Genomic DNA, 18,372 nt, shown 5'->3' with positions numbered 1-18,372 from the left:
ATTAGAAACCTGTGGCATATTTAATTTTAATACACCAGCTGGATCCTTGTTTTCACAATTGCAAAGTATCATTCTTGCTAGGAAAAATCCCTTTTATATTGGCCATATACGAGCCCACTCAGGTCTTCCTGGACCTTTGGCTCAGGGTAATGAGTACATTGACAAAGCTCTCATAGGACAAGCTTTGGCTTTAACACCTATAGAATTGGCGAGACGTGATCATGATAAATTTCATCTTTCTAGCCATACATTGAGACTCTGTCATAAGATCACAAAGGAGCAAGCAAGAATGATTGTAAAACAATGCCCTAATTGTCTCACTTTAGCACCAGTGCCCCACTTAGGGGTTAATCCACGTGGCCTTATGCCCAATCAAATTTGGCAAATGGATGTAACTCACTATGCAGAATTTGGGAAATTAAAATTTATACATGTTTGCATTGATACGTGCTCGGGACTCATTTTTGCCTCCCTGCATTCAGGAGAAGCCTCTAAAAATGTAATTGATCATTGTTTACAAGCTTTTAATACCATGGGATTACCCAAAGTCATTAAGACAGACAATGGACCAGCCTATACTGGTAAGAACTTTATCTCATTTTGCAAGGAATTTAATATAAAACTTAAAACTGGAATTCCTTATAATCCAATGGGTCAAGGAATCATAGAGCGTGCTCACCGCACCCTTAAAAACTGGCTTCTTAAAACTAAGAAGGGGAACCTATACCCCCTAGGTCCCCTAAATCACATCTTGCCTTTGTCTTATTTGTTTTAAATTTTTCTCCAAACGGATGCTAAAGGTCAGTCTGCAGCAGACCGACACTGGCACCCAGCTACTTCCAATTCCTACGCCATGGTTAAGTGGCGGGACCCTTTAACTAATACATGGAATGGTCCAGACCCCGTTTTAATCTGGGGGAGAGGGTCCGTCTGCATTTTTTCTCAGGGAGAAGATGGTGCACGCTGGCTGCCAGAGAGATTGGTCCAACAGGTAAACACACCCTAAAAGCTACTGGCAAGTATAATTAATTCAAAAGGCTTTCCCTAAGCTTCCTCCCACTTACTTGGGAAGTAAGGTTCCTTTGTGTTCTTGCAAATTAAGTTGCAAGCCAGGCTTCTTGCCTGAAGACACTAATTTTCAATCAAACTAAACGCCTTGGGCCTTCCATACTGACCAAACAGGTTTTTTCTCTTAATCTCCTTTTATATTTCAAGCAGATAACACTCAGAAGATAAGCTCCTCCAGCAATGGCCGCCAGGTTGAGGATGGGTGGTTATTATAGCCAGCCAGCTCATATTCACAGAGCATTTACTTTACCAGTGGATCCTCAAAAATGAGGCTGCATAGTATTCGGAACTATGCATGTTTGTTAATATAACAAACATGGGCATCAGTTTGAGGTGCGAGGCGAGGCACTGCAAGGGAAAAGGAAAAAATCCTGTCTCCGAATTTCCCTGAAAAGCACGTCCAGCTGCATGGGGGTTGACATTGAGACTGTCCTTAAATTATTAAGGCAGTCTATTCCCCACCCCCCCTGAAAAAGATGTCGTTAACGTTTAAGGGGGTTGGACCTCTGTTTTCCCTCACTGGTCTAAAAGCCCATCATCCATTGGATGAATATACTTATATCCACTGAGTTGTTAAAAATTAGTAATTAAGGGGGAATTGTCTCTTCCCCCACAACATTAAGCTGTCTGGCAACCCCCACTCTTCCGATGGGTTACCTCCAGCCTTTGTTCCTTGGAAACAATAAGGCGCCTTCACCTTGACTACCAACATTGCCTCAAGGTGGTTTCACCTGGGACCCAGCAGAGACCCTGCCAGACTAGAAGCAGGCGACCCGCTGAGATTGGAGCCAAAGACTTCTCGGCCTGCCCTTTGATGTGACCAGCTTCTGGGAGGGGTTGGGTTATTTCCCTAAGACTATAAATCTTGACATAGATATATTAAAGTTAGTCTTGACTGGCACTGTTGCCTTGACTCAGTCTCTCCTTTCGCCCCCTTCCCATCACCCTCAGAATTCTCTTCCAGGTAACCCGGTTCGTATGTGGCCGCTGGCGGTCAACAGACTGAGATGCTGAACTTCTTTCATAAGTTTTTATTCCAGGATTTGTCCCCGAATGCTGGCTGATCTTTCTTCTCTACATTTCCCTCATATAGTACTGCAGTTTTCCACTGTTACTTTATTCTCCTTTAATTAGTCATCATGAGATGGGGGCATAAACTGGTAACCCCTACACAACCCCAAACTTGCTAATCTTATTACTTCTAATTCTATGGAGCCATTCCGGATTCTTTTAGAAATTTCTTAGATTTTGTTGAGGTTTTCTCATTCCTGTGTGAGTCTAAGCAACCAATTTATTCCATTTTGGTTAGTAGAAACTTCATTTACTTTAGCTAAAAGTAATTTACAAATTTTAAAAATAAAATTTACCAAAAAATTACTTTTTAGTAACACACACACACACACTCACACTTTTAAGAGCTTAGTGGTACTGGACTTGGTGACACTATGCCTATACAGAACTTGGAAGGATGAGGCAAGAGGATACGGAGTTCAAGACCAGTCTAGAATATGCAGTGAGACTCAGTCTCAAAACAAACAAGCTGGGCAGTGGTGGAGCAGGCCTTTAATTCCCAGCACTTGGGAGGCAGAGGCAGGCAGATCACTGTGAGTTTGAGGCCAACCTGGTCTACAGAGTGAGTTCCAGGACAGCTAATGCTACACAGAGAGAACCTGCCTTCAAAAACCAAAAAAGCAATCAATCAACCAACCAACCAAAAACAAAACAACACAAAATGTAGAGCTATACACAAAATATATAAAAACAGGAAAAAAACCTCAGAAAAATAGATGATGGCTTAGTGGGCAGTGTCAGCTGCACAAGCATGGAACACTGCCTGCTCCCAAGTAAGCCAGGTGTGAGGCTTGACGCCAGCGCCAGGGCAGGAGACAGGCAGCCTGAAGCTCACTGGCCTACAACCACAAGCTCCAAGTTCAACAACAACCCATCTCAAAAAATAACAGACTGTAGTGAGGATCCTGGAACTTTTTTAAAAAACAGAAATACAAGAATGTGCTTTGTTTTAATCCCAGGTGTAGGTATGTGGGGTTGCTTCAGACTGTCTGCGGCAGCTGACTATGATTTACCTCATGTTCTAGCAGAGGCATGGTTTTGCCAGCTGCAGATTCTGTGATTGTGTGACATTTGGAATCTAGGAACTTTTTAGAAGGTATATAAATTTGAGGGCCCAGAGAGCCATGGTGGGTGGGTGTCTGTTGGTTGTTCACAGAGGTTGGTGGTGGTTTGTTTAGTAGCTGTGGTCTAAGAAGAAACAAAAGGAACAAAATTAGATTTAGGGATTTTCCTAATTCCTCTTTTCTGTATCCTTGTTTCTCTTCTACCTAGTGCTAGGGGGCAAAACCAAAGGGATAAAGGGTGGGAAAAAGAACCCACAAAGCAGCAAAACCCAGCTACTACAGACCACAAGACAACCAAACTCTGCATCTGAGAGGGAGGGAGAGGGAGAGGGAGAAGGAGGGGGAAGGGGAGAGGGGGAGGAAGAGAGTGGGGAGGGAGGAGGGGAGAGAGAGGGGGGGAGAGAGAGGGAGAGAGAGAGAGAGAGAGAGAGAGAGAGAGAGAGAGAGAGAGAGAGAGAGAGAGAAAACACTAAGCAAGAACACATGCACATGGGTATTAAGGGGAATAAGGGCCAGGTGGTGGTGGTGGTTAGTATCTCAGTACTCACACCTGGACAATAACAGCTAATTAATTTTAGAAATATATACAATAGTTCTGGGTGGCCCCAAGGGCTCACTGGATAGAACCCCCGGCTGCCAAGCCTGAAGATCTCAGTTCTATCCCTAGGACTGATTCCTTCAAATTGTCCTCTGATCTCCACATGTGTGTGGTAGCATTTACATGTTCCCTCCCCCAACACAGACAACACACACACACACACACTCTAATAAGTTCATTAAAAAATTGGGAATGGCCGGGCGGTGGTGGCGCACGCCTTTAAACCCAGCACTTGGGAGGCAGAGGCAGGTGGATTTCTGAGTTCGAGGTCAGCCTGGTCTACAGAGTGAGTTCCAGGACAGCCAGGGCTATACAGAGAAACCATGTCTCGAAAAACCAAAAAAAAAAAAAAAAAAAAAAAATTGGGAATGTAGGCCTAGCAGTGGTGGCACGCACCTTTAATCTCAGCACTCAGGAGGCAGAAGCAGGCGGATGTCTGAGTTTGAGGCCAGCCTGGTCTACACAGCAAGTTCCAGGACATCTAATGCTACACAGAGAGACCCTGTCTTGAAAAACCAAATCAGAAAGAAAAGGTTTAGGAAAAAGAAAAAAACATTGTGCAAAACCTTTGATGGATTTGAGTGACACAGAAAAGTTTCTACTGATTATTTCCTCTGAATATAATCATTCTTTACTGTCTGTCTCAGTGTTTTTTAAGATTTATTTATTATTTATATAGTATTCTGCCTGTATATATGCCTGCGTGCCAGAAGAGGACACCAGATCTCATTACAGATGGTTGTGAACCATCATGTGGTTGCTGGGAATTGAACTCAGGACCTTTGGAAGAACAGCCAGTGCTCTTAACCTCTGAGCCATCTCTGCAGCCTCATTTTTTTTTTTTAATTAAAACATAGATGCCTTACCAATTGTGGATTTTAGCTTGTCATGTTGGCCGTAATTTATTTTTCCATTTTAGTATTTTGCCTGAACTACATCTACACAACTATCAGGACCCCGTCTCTGCTGTGCCCAGTATCATCTGTACTGTATGTAGACTATGGTCAGCTGTGTCCAGTATCATCTGCACTGTATGTCGACTATGGCCAGCCATGCGTGGACATCTCTGCATACGCCTAGGTTGGTAGTTTTTAGCTGCTCTGTTGTTTGACATACTTAGGACTGCTCTGTTAGGTTACTGAACCCAGCTGGTTTCCTTACTGTTTGCTACAGAGACCATTACTTTTACTGCCCACCCAACTCAGTGAGGGCTTTTCACAGTTCCTTCTCCCCATTGAACTCATTCTGGCCACTAGTTTACAGCCTTCAGACTTCCTATCTGGAATTAAATGCCACAGCAATCAAGGCTCTTGGAAAAGAAGAGCCTCAGGCAAAGCTCAGCTGCTCTGGCCTGAATTTTAGGTGGCTTCCTTTGCTGCTCACACTTGTTTCACTTCGAGACCTAGAATGAGTTATTAACAATTCAGTTGTTTAATATTATTAAGACTTGATAATGTCCTCACTCTATCAAAGTCCTAATTTCATCCTAAACTAATTTAAAATCCTTTCATCTTCAAGTGCACCATGTAATATGGCATAATAAGTTCTCACACAACACCGTAAGTCAAATGTAAGATTAGAAAGAACATCATCCATACCCAGCTATCTTTACAGGCTATTATTTATACTGCACTTTCAAGTCTCAAGAGAGCAAAACCTAACTTTTAAAAGAAAATCATCGAAGTCAGCCTAGTCCAAAAATGAGCTAATAACATGCTTGTTTCCTTTGAGTCTTTAAAACAACAAAACAGTCTTGCTGTGCAGGCTAGTATGATAGTTGGAATAAGAAATATACCACACAGGCTCATGGATTAAACACTTAGTTTCCAGCTGGTCGCACTGTTTGGGGAGGTTATGCAACCATTAGGAGGTACAGCTTTGCTGGAGAAATGATGTCACTGTGGACAGAACTTGAGACTTTATAGCCTCATCCCATCTGTAGTTCCTGCTCTCTGTTCTCTGCTTCCTGTGTGAGGTGATCTTTGTTTCCTGCTTCTGCTGCCATGCCTTCTCTGCCATTATGGACTGCACTCAGGAAATGTAAGCCAAAATAAAACCTTTCTTCTCTAAGTTGTCTTTGGTCATGGTATTTCATCACAGCAACAAGACAGTAACTAGCATACCAGGTTGGCTTCGAACATATAATCCTCCTGCCTCAGACTCCCAAATGTTGGTGATTGTAAGTGTGTATTACCACATCTGACTTTCGTCAAGTCTTTTTTTTTTTTTTCTTGTTTTCAGGTTTATTGAAAATATGGCATAACAGATTAAACAGCTCCACGTGGTGTTTTGAAATTCATGCCAACTGTAGGCTGAGTGACCTGAAGGTTAGAGAGACTGCCAAAGTCCAGAAGCTTCAGCATTTCCCTGGTGTCAGGATCTACCTCAATGATCTCCAGATCTAGGGCTGAGACCTCGGGAACATAATTATCTCTCCTCTCTCTCTCTCTTCTTCCTGGAACTTGATAGAGATACCTCTCACAGGACCTCTCTGAATCTGCTTCATCAGATGCGTGACATAGCCGGCGATCTTGTTCCGAAGTTTCTTGCTGGAGATGATGGCGATCTCCTCGCACACGTGCTTATTGGTGTGGAAATCATTACCCAGGCGCGTGTAGTACTTCTCGATGATGACCCGGGCCGCCTTCTTCACAGTCTTGGTGCGAACGCGGCCCATGTTGGCGGGTCTCGGTAAAAGAGGCTCGTCAAGTCTTAATCACTTAATCGTCAGGTTACACACTGATACTATTAGAAAGCTATTTTCTGTTTTCCTTTGCTGTAAGTTCTTTGCTCTCTACTGACTGACATCTAAAGTTGCTATAAGTTGTAAATGCTATTTATTCAGCCTCAGACAGTCCAGAGAGCTTTCTATGCTTATTTGTACACAAAGAAGGCTGAGAAAGGCTTTGAGATAGCCTTTCCCTGGGTTAAGGGAACATCCAGCCACGTTTGGTGATTCAAATTCAATATCCAGGACTGACGTAGTAGAAGGAGAGAATTAACTCCTTCAAGCTGTCTTTTGATTGCTGTGAATCTGGGACTCTTCTCAAAATAGCTAGGAGTGATGGCATAGTCTTTGATCTCAGAACCTATGAGGTAGAAGTCTGTTTATCTCTGTGAGTTCAAGGTCAGTCTTGTTTACACACTGAGTTCCAGGCCATGAGGACTACATAGTGAGGACCTGTCTTTTTTTTTAAAAGGTGGCTGGAGATATAGCTCAGTGGTCCTGCGTAAGACCTAAACTATAATATTCAGTATCACACACACATGCATATGCATGCAGGAATATTGATATAAAAAGAAGCCCAAGATTTAGTTTCCTATCTTAATAAATCTTATTCAGTGGGAAGGGGTGATTGGGGAACAAGGGGAGAGAAGAGGGCTTATGGGACTTTCCGGGAGGAGGGATCCAGGAAAGGAGATATCATTTGAAATGTAAATAAAGAATATATTGAATAAAAAATGCCCTAAAATGACACACAGCTTGTTTCTGTTATAGAATGGCTCATTGCTACTATGTACCTCATACTATCTATACCCTTGTACCTTACACTATGAAAGTTGCAAGGCACACTGACTTGCTCTTTCAGCAAAGTATTAGAGTTAATGCTTGTTTCTTCACTTCCTGATAAAGACCTAAGCAGAGAAAAAGCTGAATAGTTAGTTATCAATAAAAGGCAAAGTTCAAGAATTTCTGTCTCTATGTACCTACAAAATTAACAGCATTATTTCAACATGCTTTAAGTTTGCAATAAGGCATTTTGTTCTAACAGCTGGCAATTGCAGTACCATTCATAAAACCTCAAAAATTGATTTTTCTCCCCTTAACTAAAGCAAATGACTTTCCAAACTGAGTATATATATTACAGAATTCTGATTTCCCATCTACTTCTATCCCTGGGTTAGTGGCCCAAGATAGGCATGTGTGAAAGAAAAGAACAAGCACTACACAAAAGAGGACTCAGCTAAGCACACACAGGGAATCTGCTACGAAACAAAGCTGTCAGTGGTTTGTGTTCAGGGCCACAATGTTCAGGGCCAACAGCTTCAAAAGCACTTGACAGAAAAACTCTCTGCCCCTCCCCCAAAGGAGAAATAAGGGAGAGAAGGCATCTTCTGCATAGTGAGAAGTATTAAATAACCCTACTTCTTCTGAAGATAATGCCCATTACAAGCAGAGTTAACTGATAAGGTCAGCTTGATGACAAGAAGGGAATCCAATTGCAAGCCTATATAATCTAACCTAGCTCCAGGGCAGCAGGCCACACTTCATTCATAGCACTATCTGACTGCAATTCTTTAAAAGCTGCCTTAGGCAAAACTGTCTATTTCCCTGTTCCTCTTGGATCCTCTAACCCAGATTTATCTGTGGACAGTGGAGTGCTGCTGCTCACACTCCAGCAGCAGCACATGCAGGCCCAGCCCTGGTGTGATTTTGATTTCTCAGAGCTGACATATTAGGTAAACACCATTGATGGATTTTCTCCCACAGTAAAAGAGACTAAGATATAAGGGTGTAAGACCTTGGGCATGGCTCAAGACCCACTCAAAGTATTAGAGAGCTGACTGTGAGTGAGAAATAGCATTACATGGCAGCCAGCTTGGTTCCCCTGCTCCTAAGGAGTCCCGTCCCTTGACTAAAACCAACATAACAGTCTTGAATAAGTAAACACTTCTATCCTTTATCTTTTAAAAGTAAGATGTTTCTTTTTTTACTTAACTATCTGTCTTCTTGTAGCACTAGGCAAGCTCTCTACCACTGACCTATATCCTAGCCCTTAAGATAATGATGGCTAGAGAGATGGCTCAGCAGTTAGGAGTACTTGCTGCTCTTACAGAAGCCAAACACTGTATATATGTGCTTGTGGTACATGGACAGAGACAAGAACACACACACACACACACACACACACACGGGAGGGGGGGGGAGAAGGGGAGTTGGCGGGCAGTGAATCAGCTCTACATATCTGTGGGTTATATATCCAGGGGTTCAACCAAAAAATATTTGGAAAAATTAATACCCATAGTGAACATTCACAGACACTTTCCTTGTCATTATTCCCTAGATAGCACATCTATTTACTTAGCATTTACGTTGTATTTTTATAGAGATAAATATGCATTCTCAGTGGGAAATCACTCCTAACACTGGAGTTGAAGGAAAGGTCTCTGAATGCTCATATAAGAGCTGGCCTTGAACATGAGATGTTACTAATATATACACTTTGGGCTTATGCATTCTATAGTCATTCTTAAATCTCTCTTAGGCCCTAGTCCCAGATTACACTTTGAACAATTTAAACAGAGACAAGTTTCAAGTCTGGGTGCTTAGGCAAACAGGAGATTTACATAGCAAAGATATTACTAGAATTTTAAATTTTTTTTAGTTTTTACTTTTTGTTTTTTTGAGACAGGGTTTCTCTGTGTAGCCCTAGCTATCCTGGAAATCACTTTGTAGACCACCTCTGGGATAAAAGGCCTATGCCACCCACCTGGCCAGAATTCTTTCTTAAGTATACTACCGTGTTCTTGTACTAATAGTAACTACTCAGAGTCATCTTGTCTACCTGGCAGAATTATGTTTTTCTAATAAGAAAACAGGAGACTTGATGGCAGACCCTGTGTTGCTTGTCCCCCTGAACAGCAGGCTAACAGGTATGTCTTTAGACAATGGGCCTAATGTGGTAAATAAGGGCTGACTTCTTTGTTACAGGAGTGGACCCGACTGGCAGTGAATCATGGTGAATAAACATTTGCACCCTCAATATTTTTTTCTAACAGGCTTGGTTAGTTTACTACTTATCTTGGGTATTTGGGAGGCAGTACTCCTGAAGCGGAATTCAACTTCTTTAACTTAATATTGCACAACTAAGCAAATCTATTAATAAATCCTTTATAACGTCAGTTTTATTGCTTAGGGTTTCTTCTCACATCAGTGTTAGGACCCGTGGGTAACACAGAGATGATTTAAAGTATATGGGAGTAAAGTGCTACAAAGATGGCTCAGTCATTAAGGGTGCTTGTTGCTCTTCCAGAGTCCCAAGTTCTGTCCCCTGCATCTGTATCAGGTGGCCCACAACCATCTGTAACTCCAGTTCCAGGAAATCTGACACACTCATTTGGCCTGAGTACACACATAGTGCATGCATAGTGCACGCATGCACAAACACATAAATACAGATAAAAATAAATCCTTTAAAAATTACATATAATAAATAAATAAATCTTTAATAAAAATAAAAAGTACTGTCTGCTCTGCCAGAGGACTTGGGTTCAAGTCCTAGCACCCACATGGCAGCTCACCACTGTCTGGAACTCCTGTTCCAGGGGATCCGACACCCTCACACAGATCATCACCAATGTACATAAAATAAAAATAAATTATTAGAAAAATAAAAATTATTTTATGTGTAGAAGTGTTTGCTGACATGCATGCATGTGCACATTGTATGGCTAGTGTCTGAGGAGGGTAGAAGAGCTCATTGGGTCCTCTGGAACTGGAATTATAGCCACCATTTGGGTTCTAGAAATCAAACTCAGGTCCTATGGAAAGGATGCCTGTACTATTAACCACCGAGTCACCTCTCAGCTCTACAAATGGTCTTGTAGGTTCTGGAGGACACACAGTATGCCAATATTAATATTTTAAGAGATTAAGAAAAACACAAAATATACAATTATAAATAAATATAATTACAATTATACATAAAATAAAAATAAATTATTAGAAAAATAAAAATTATTTTATGTGTAGAAGTATTTGCTGACATGCATGCATGTATACCTTTATGCCTAGTGTCTGAGAGGGCACTAAATAAATACAATTATAAATAAATAATATTATATAATACAGAAAAACATCTGGAAAAACATGAAACATACAGCACATCACAATTTAGCAGGCTGGAGTGGAGGAGCAAAGAACTGGCAAAGATTAAGTTAATTGTACTATTCACTGTGGCTTTTTCTACCTTTTAATTTTAGGATCATGTACATGTATTGCTTCTTCCTAGGTTTTTAGAAACAAACTAAAATGTCCTACATGAGAAGCATTCCCTTCAGCAGAGTATAGCAGTGTCTGAGTCTGGGATGTCTATGGTTGGGAACCCAGCACAGGTTCATCCATGAAGTGAGCATTTCCCTGTCTGCTGAAGCAAACCTAAGGACTTCTCCAAATACTCAAACACCCAGAAGAAAGGGACTTCCCTTTCTGTGGTACAGCTGTGGATTCTAAGCCTTAGTATCACCTAAGAGCTTGTCAGAAACGTAGAAGCCAGGGCTCTTGCAGGCCTGCTGATCTGAGTCTGAATCTCCCACAGTGCATGGATATTCTTATACACAGTAGAGTCTGCAGAACACTGGCCTATGGCACACTTTCCATTATGCTTTCACTACTCGTTTGTTGTTGTTGTCGGGCAGTGGTGGCATATACCTTTAATGCCAGCACTTGGGAGGCAGAGGCAGGTGGATCTCTGAGTTCCAGGCCAGCCTGGTCTACAGAGTGAGTTCTAGGACAGCCAGGGCTATACAGAGAAACCCTGTCTTGAAAAACATTTTTAAAAAAGTAATTAATTAATTAAGTGAAAAACCAAAACTTAATTAATTAATTACTGTCCTGGAACTCACTTTGTAGACCTGGATGGCCTCAAACTCAAAGATTTGTCTGCCCCTGTCTCCCAAGTGTTGGGGTTAAATTGAAAAACATTTTTAAAAAAGTAATTAATTAATTAAGTGAAAAACCAAAACTTAATTAATTAATTACTGTCCTGGAACTCACTTTGTAGACCTGGATGGCCTCAAACTCAAAGATTTGTCTGCCCCTGTCTCCCAAGTGTTGGGGTTAAAGGCCTGTGCTAACCTTTATACATAAAATAAAAACCTAATAAAGGTTCACTTTTACTACTTAAAACATGTGACTTCTGAGTGAAAAATCTCACCACCAGTCATGGGTACCCATTAAAAAATAAAAAAGGAGCCAGTTTTCCTCTGTAGGGTACCACATGAACAACCATTGTAGGCTCAGACACAAGGGCTCTGACACTACCATCTCAAGTGAATCACAGAATTGAAAGGTAAAGGTATAGCTTAGTATTTTCAGATTGTAAAGAACTTGTTTTACTATGGGGCTGGAGAGACAATAGCAGTGAAAGCACTTTGCTCTTGTAGAGGACATGAGGTTCCCAGCACCCATGTCAGGAGGTGCACAGCCACATGTGACTCAAGTTCAGGATATCCAGCACCCTCTCCAGACATCTGTGGGCACTCACACACATGTGACACACAAATACACATTCATTCATACAAATAAAATGATGTCAGTTTGATAAGAAACATAAGAAGTTTCACAAAGAGCCGGGTGGTGGTGGCGCACGCCTGTAATCCCAGCACTCTGGGAGGCAGAGGCAGGCGGATCTCTGAGTTCGAGGCCAGCCTGGTCTACAGAGGTCTTCCAGGACAGCCAGGGCTACACAGAGAAACCCTGTCTCGAAAAAACCAAATCCAAAAAGAATTGCCTGAGTGGCCTGGCCATCCTGTCAGTCAATGTTTTGTCACTTGTCAATGGCTTAGATAAGGACATTAACCTGTAGGTGGCGCCAAAGAGGCAATTCTAACCACAAGAAGCCAGTCAGGTCACCTTGCTGTCTAGATGGTAGTATGAACATTTAGCTAGAAAACATAAAAAGCTACACATTAAGGTTAAATTGACCGATAGCGAAGGCCAAAGATGTGTTATGGTTTATTAGGAAAACAGGAAAAGCTAAGGAAGTAGGTCTGTGGAATAGCTCCAAGTGTGTCATTAATATAAAACAGAACTTCCAATTAAAGAGAAGAATAAACCATGTTGGATAATTAGGTTCTTGGCTAGAAAAATAAATAAATAAATTTGGGTCCCTACTTGACATATCAAATTAAATTTCAGATGACCAGATGCTTAAACACATATATACATTAGAAAACCTGATGCATCTAAGTACAAGAAAAGATAAATAAAATAATTTTAAGCAGTCTTAAAATAGGGAAAGGCTTTTGTAAATTAAAACAAATCATAAAGACAATTAAAATCCAGGGGTTATGGGATGGACATGGTGGCACATGCTTCAATTCCAGCATTTGGGAAGAAAAGGCAGGGAGATTTCTGAGAATTCAAGGCCAGTCTGTTCTACAAAATAAGTTCTAGGACAGACAGCTATTTCATAGAGAAACCTTGTCTCAAAACAAAACAACAACAAAGTCTGGTTTGAGGCCCTGATCATCAGTCCTGGGGCAATTCTCCTTGTCTGACTGAGATTGCTATTCATGTGGTTTGTAAGGTGACTCCTGGACCCCAACAGACACCAAGAAGGTTGAAATACTCTTCTGATGGCTGAGCAGCATCCTATGAGACAGAACACTGAAACCATTTGCTGCTACAAATGGTCTAATCAGGATTGATGATGGAAATTTTCATGAGTTAAAACTCAAGGTATATACAGAATTTTCTAACAACGAGGGCAGTCTGTAAGTAGAATGGATCTCCTTAAAAAGTAATGGTCTGGCCAGGCGGTGGTGGCGCATGCCTTTAATCCCAGCACTTGGGAGGCAGAGGCAGGCGGATTTCTGAGTTCGAGGCCAGTCTGGTCTACAGAGTGAGTTCCAAGACAGCCAGGGCTGCACAGAGAACCCTGTCTCAAAAAGCCAAACAAACAAACAAACAAAAAAAGTAATGGTCTAGAAGCTGGGCATGGTGGAACATGCCTCTAAGTCCAGCACTCAGAAGGCAGCGGCAGGCAGAGCTCTCTTGAGTTCAAGGCCAGCATGGTCTACATAGCAAGTTCAGGGCATCCAGGACTTCATAGTAGGACTTTCTCTCAAAGAGAAAGAGGGAGAAAAGTGGGGGGTGGCCTGGGGTGGAGAGATGGCTTGGTGGTTAAGAGCACTCGCAGCAGACCTAGGTTCAACACTTAGAAACTATATGGTAGTTCACGCCCATCCCTAACTCCAGTCCCAGGGTATCTGATGCTCTCTTCTGATCTCCATAGGCACCAAGGCAAACATATGGTATAAATACATATACACAGTCAAAATGCACATACACATAAAACAAATATAAGTAAAAAAGGTTAAAAATAATGAATTCATGTTTAGTTTAAATATTTTTGCCACAGCTAGAAAGTCAACTTCTCCTAGGGTAGTTCTGAAAGGGAAAGTTACATTAAATGGGGAAATAACTTCAAGATCTTCGAGGTTGTGTCAAACACTGAAATAATACAATTCTATACCAAAGATCGCATCGATTTTGAAAAAGTTTTGAGAATGAAATCAAATCATGATAAGCAATCAACTTCCAGAAAGACCAGAACTCAAGGTACTTATCATGATTAACTTTTCTTTTTTAGACATGGTCGTGTTTTGTTGTCCAGGCTGACCTTGCGAACATTTTTCCAAGCCAGCCTCCCAAGAGCTGGAATTGTAATCCACTCATTATCACCTTTTTATTCAAGATCAAAGTCCTCTTTCCTTTCCTCTAAGGTACAGTTCTGACTTTATTCTATCTACAGTGTTCTCTAGAGAGGAAAGGAAAAGGAGACAGTGATCTAGTGAATCATGGCTACAGTAGTGTTTGGCATTGTTTCATTCATTCATCCCAAGCCCTTTGGTTATAAAAAATTCCATTCACTGCTTGCAAGACAGTGAATTAGGGTTGGAGGGTTAATTAAGTTCTGGGTCTCAGGTGTAAAACCCTGTAACTCATGGGAAAGGCTTATATATTGATGACATTTTCATTATTAACTATATTTAATATTAGTTTAAAGCACAGACAAACAGTATAAGTACTCAACTTATAAACTGATGTACTCTACAATACTAGTTTTCAAGTCAGTTGGGTGAAATTTGAACATACTGAAAAAGAATGGGTAGTCCCCACTGACTTTTGAACTCCTTTATCACCCATAACAGGTGGTGAGCAACATTTTTTTCAAAAGTAGAAAATACTACTGGAACTTAAATCACTTATTATGAAGTAAACTTAAAAACTGTTTGGGGCAGTCATTTATTAGAGACAAGGCTCCTGTAGCCCAAGCTGGCCTGGGACTTATTAGGTACCTGAGGATGACCTTGAACTTTCTTTTGGTCTTTCCACTCTCTATCTCCCAAGAGCTAGACTTACATACAGGTGCGTGCCACCAACACCAACTTAAGAGTTGTTTTATTTAGGTTGGACTCTAAAGCTTAAGATAAAGTATATTTAGGTGCTGTGCTGAATAGTTTTGTGTCAAGTTGACCCAAGCTAAAGTCATTTGAGAAGAGGGAATCTCAAGAAAATACCTCCATAAGATCAGAGTATAGGTGCTAGCAGGTAGTCGTGCACACCTTTAGTCCCAGCCTTTGGGAGGCAAAGGGAGCCAGATCTCTGAAATTTTGAGGCCAGCTTGATCTACAGAGTGAATTCCAGGACAGCCAGGGCTACACAAGAGAAACCCAGCCTAGGGGAAGGAGAGGGCCTTGGGGCTGTAGGCAAGCCTATAGGGCATTTCCATAATTATTGAGTTATGGGGTAGAGGTCATCACAGCAACAGAAACCCCTAAATACACAGCTGGAGAGTGCAGAAGGTCAACAGCTGTGATGATTTTCACATATCCACAAGTTCTAGGTTGGCAATACTGAGTCTTACTGTGCCATCTAAATTCCCTCAAAATCTGGCATTCTCTTTCTCCAGGACATGAAAAACTCCAAATACTGATCAGCCATCACTGCAAGGGAAGTGGCGGTGAGGAAGCATACATGTAATCCTAGCATTTTTGAGGCAATGGTAGGAGGATCTTGAATTCAAGGCCAGCCTGGGCTCAGGCTTTGAAATCATCAAAAGGCTGAGATTGAAGTTCATAGCAATGCGCTGGCCCAGCCTGTGAAAGACCCTGACTGCATCTGCAGCACTGCACTGCTCCTCTCAAAATAAAAAAGGGGTGGAGAGGCAGCATTTCAAAGAAAAGGGTAAAAAGAAATGAGAAGCAAAAATAAGAGGTAAGAAGGATACTCCAATATAGGTACTGTGAAAGAGACACTCGGAGGAAGTAAGGGTGGGGAGGGAAGCAAGCCCCAGAGAGGTGGTAACAAAAGGATGCGGACACCACAGCAAGGCCACTGGGCACCAGGAACCAGGATACCCAAGGCTGTGCAGATGTGGTGTGCCCAAGAGAATCTTCATATAAGAAAGATAATTCCATCTTGAAAATGTGATGCTAAACTACTACAAATCAACTTCTACAGCCCCAGGAGTAAAACAAAAACACATCTGTCCTTTCATTTCCTTATCCAATCCAGAAATGACAACAACAAATAGCGCATCATTTGGTATTCAGAGAAAGATAGCACAGGGAAGGCTGAAGAAATTTCATTTTGGAAGTCCTACCAACTCAACAGGTAGTCAGGCTGGCCCTGGGCAGTAGCACACAGTCTAACTGTGGTCCCCCACCCTCAGGGACTTCAGGCTAGGGCAGAGGAAAACTCAGAATTAGGAAAATTTGATAAGCACCTTAGGAGTAAACATGATTATGGTTACTTAAAGCTGGCTGTTTATCAGTCACCAAACCCCAACACCATTATGGAAGAAGTGCATACCAAAAGGAGCATGCCATGGTTGTCCCTGAGGGGCCCTGCCAGAGCCTTACACATACAGAGGCAGATGCTAGCAGCTAACCATTGGTCTGGGCGTGGGGTCCCCAATGGAAGAGATGGAGGGTGGCCCAGAGGAGCTGAAGGGGTTTACAGCCCCATGGGAAGAAGAACGTTGTCAGTCACCTAGACACCCCAGGACTCCCAGGGACTAAGCCATCAACCAAGGGGTACACATGGTTCCAGCCAAAAATGTAGCAGAGGAAGGCCTTATTGGGCATCAGTGGGAGGAGTGGTCCTTGGTGAGGTGAAGGCTCAATAGAGGCCCCAACAAAGGGAAATGGGGGTGGGGAGGTGGGAGTGGATTGGGCAGAGGGGCATATATACTTGGAGGCAGGGGGTGGGAGGAGGGGTTGGGGGTTTTCCGGGATGGGGAAAACAGGGAAAGGTTTTACCATTTGAAATGTAAATGAAGATTATATTCAATTAAAAAAAAAAAAGAAAAGAAAAGGAAAAAAAAAAAAGCCAGCTGTTGCTGTCTGGTAGAGGTGGTAGCAGCAGCAGCAGCAGCAGCAGCAGCGCACACCTTTAATCCCAGCACTTGGGAGGCAGAGGCAGGTGGATTTCTGAGTTGGAGGCCAGCCTGGTCTACAGAGTGATTTCTAGGACAGCCTGTCTCAAAAAACAAAAAACAAACAAACAAACAAAAAAGCTGGCTGTTTATTACCCTGAGAATAGAATAAAAATGAAATATAAAACACAGGCAATTGAAAAATAAGATCATTATATGTCTTGCTGAACAACAATATGTTATTGTGATGGTTCATATATGATTGGCCCAGGAAGTGACCCTATTAAGAGATGTGGCCTTGTTAAAGTAGGTGTGTCACTGTGGGTGTGGGCTTAAGATCCTCACCCTAGTTGCCTGGAAGTCAGTCTTCTACTAGCAGCCTTCAGATAAAGATGTGTAACTCTCAGCTCCTCCTACACCATATCTGCTTGGATGCTGCCATGTTTTTGCCTTGATGACAATGGACTGAACCTCTGAGCCTGTAAGCCAGACCCAATTAAATGTTGTCTTTTATAGAACTTGCATTGGTCATGGTGTCTGTTCACAGCAGTAAAACCCTAACTAAGACAACATTTAAAAAGAACAAGCACCCATCTCCCTTACTAGTTTAAGTTTGTTTGTCTTGAGATGTTTATTTTATGCATATGGGAGTTTTGTCTGTGCACCACATGTGTCCCTGGTGCCCACAGAAACCTGAAGAGAGCATCGGGTCACCTGGAACTGGAGTTACAGATGACTAGGAACCACCATGTGAAATCAAGTGTGAGTCCTCTGGAAGAACAGCAGAAAATTTAACCACTGAGCCAGCTCCCAGATCATCCCTTTTAATAAACAGATTTGGAATGAGAGAGAAGGGACTTTAAAAGTTCCACAAAGTAAGAAGCTCTACTGAACATCTCTGGAGTTGTTCATGTTAACAGAGTTAAACATGAAAGCACAGCTGCTCCTATAGAATCTACTCTACATGGCCCTCTAGTAAAGGCCTGCTGGCAAGAATCTCTCCATATGATCTGTTAGCAAGACTGAAGCTAAGCGTCATACAGTAAACAGTCGGGCTAAGGGGGGGACGGGAGGTCCAGCAAGTACAGAGAAAGGATTGTTTAAAGTTTCCTACGAAAGACAAAAACTGGCTTATGCATTTTAAAACTCCACTGAGGAACTCCACTATCACTAAGTAACAATGAAGTTGCTGTGTTCACTTGATCCCTAAATATAATTACAGTTGTTATGACTTGTACAACTTTATTATTATTGGCTTTAAATTTATATAGCAGAACCAAACTTTATATAAGCCAAATTTATGTAAGCAGAACCATTTTGGAAATACAGATGTTACAGAGCTGGATGATGGTTTTGGTGGTTAGGCTCAGGACAGATTCCCAACACTCACGTGGTGGTTCACAAC

General features: G+C 41.9%; 1 protein-coding gene and 1 pseudogene across 1 annotated transcript in view; both read right to left on the bottom strand.

Moving 5' to 3' along the window:
- Positions 1-18,372, bottom strand: part of Pacs1 (phosphofurin acidic cluster sorting protein 1) — a 132,387-nt gene that overhangs the window by 52,635 nt on the left and 61,380 nt on the right. The gene's annotated exons all lie outside the window — the stretch shown is intronic.
- On the bottom strand, positions 6,009-6,500 carry LOC127692510 (40S ribosomal protein S17-like; annotated as a pseudogene).

The sequence above is a fragment of the Apodemus sylvaticus genome, chromosome 1 (genome assembly GCF_947179515.1).
Source record: "Apodemus sylvaticus chromosome 1, mApoSyl1.1, whole genome shotgun sequence".
NCBI lineage: Eukaryota > Metazoa > Chordata > Mammalia > Rodentia > Muridae > Apodemus > Apodemus sylvaticus.
Note: the sequence above shows the minus strand (reverse complement) of the source record. Positions and strands in the feature narration are given on the sequence as shown.